A 1,509-nucleotide genomic window follows, 5' to 3' on the forward strand; every position below is an offset into this window, starting at 1 on the left:
TGTGTGTGTGTGTGCGTGTGTGTGTGTGTGCGTGGGGGGTTCCACAATCGCCATTTATTTCAATTACTCTTGTGAGGATATTCACGTAAATCATTTCTTTCATTTAATCCCCATTTTAATTTTCGTAAAAGTTTCCAAGCACCATCATCATCGTTTAACGTCCGCTTTCCATGCTAGCATGGGTTGGACGATTTGACTGAGGACTGGTGAAACCGGATGGCAACACCAGGCTCCAATCTAATTTGGCAGAGTTTCTACAGCTGGATGACCTTCCTAACACCAACCACTCAGAGAGTGTAGTGGGTGCTTTTACGTGTCACCCGCACGAGGGCCAGTCAGGCGGTACTGGCAACGGCCACGCTCAAAATGGTGTCTTTTATGTGCCACTCCCGAGCAACGCCGGGTGCCTCTGCTAGTTATTAATAATAATAAGGCGGTGATCTGGTAAAATCATTAGCATGCCTGGTCGAAATGCTTAGCAGAATTTCATCCAACTTTATGTTCTGAGTTCAAATTCTGCCGTTGTCGACTTTGCCTTTCATCCTTTCATTAGTACCAGTTATGCACTGAAGTCGATGTAATTGACTTAATCCCTTCTCCCAGATTTGAGGCCTTGTGCTTCCAGTAGAAAGGATTATCATTATTATTATTATTTATTATTATGATTGAGTGAGAGAGCAGTGCATGCTGTCAGTGACACTGGGGTAAAATATATGAAGCCAGTATACCCATCATCACTACCTGTCTGATAAGGGTACACCAAGCACATACATCACAACCATATGTGCACGACAAGGTGAACTCATATCAAGATTAACAGTACATGACCCTGGCAGGTGGGGCCCAGTTAGAATTTTCTTCAGGTCGAGTAGCCCAACCCGCTCAAAAGGTCTCTGAATAAGGATTGTTTAAGGATGTTAAGCGAAACACCCATTTCCAGAGGTGAATTATTCAAACCAGAAAGAATTCTTCTTAACACATAGCTGTGATGCTCCCCCACTACTTCTGCTTGTGGTCAGAGATGCACATATTGTCAGCCACCAAAGGACATGCTCAACTGGTTAAGGTCAAACAACTGACAAGCAAATCTGTGGTATGAGCAGAATATTTGCTGTAGTCCATCTTTTATACCAAGACAGAACAGTTAAGATCAAAAACCATGAGAGCCACTGCCTGGTACTGCATCAAAGCGTTTATTAGATTATTATTGTTATTATTATTATTATTATTATTAAGGTAGTGCACTGGCAGAATTGTTAGAATGTCAGGCAAAATGCTTAGTAGCATTTTGTCCGTCTTCACATTCTGGGTTCACATTCTGTCTAGGTCGAATTTGCTTTTCATTCTCTCAGGGTCAATAAATTGGGTACCAGTGAAACACTGGATGGGGGGGGGGGTCAATGTAATCAACTAGCCCCTTCCCCCAAAATTTCAGGCCTTGTGCCTCCAGTAGAAAGGATTATTGTTGTTGTTATTATTATTTTTATTATTATTATTATTATTATTATT

At 41.6% G+C, this 1,509-nt stretch overlaps 1 protein-coding gene across 1 annotated transcript in view; it reads left to right on the forward strand.

The window, feature by feature from the left end:
* LOC106867954 (N-acetylated-alpha-linked acidic dipeptidase 2) overlaps nucleotides 1-1,509 on the forward strand; it is a 336,237-nt gene that overhangs the window by 99,602 nt on the left and 235,126 nt on the right. The gene's annotated exons all lie outside the window — the stretch shown is intronic.

The sequence above is a fragment of the Octopus bimaculoides genome, chromosome 18 (assembly GCF_001194135.2).
Source record: "Octopus bimaculoides isolate UCB-OBI-ISO-001 chromosome 18, ASM119413v2, whole genome shotgun sequence".
Taxonomy (NCBI): Eukaryota; Metazoa; Mollusca; class Cephalopoda; order Octopoda; family Octopodidae; genus Octopus; species Octopus bimaculoides.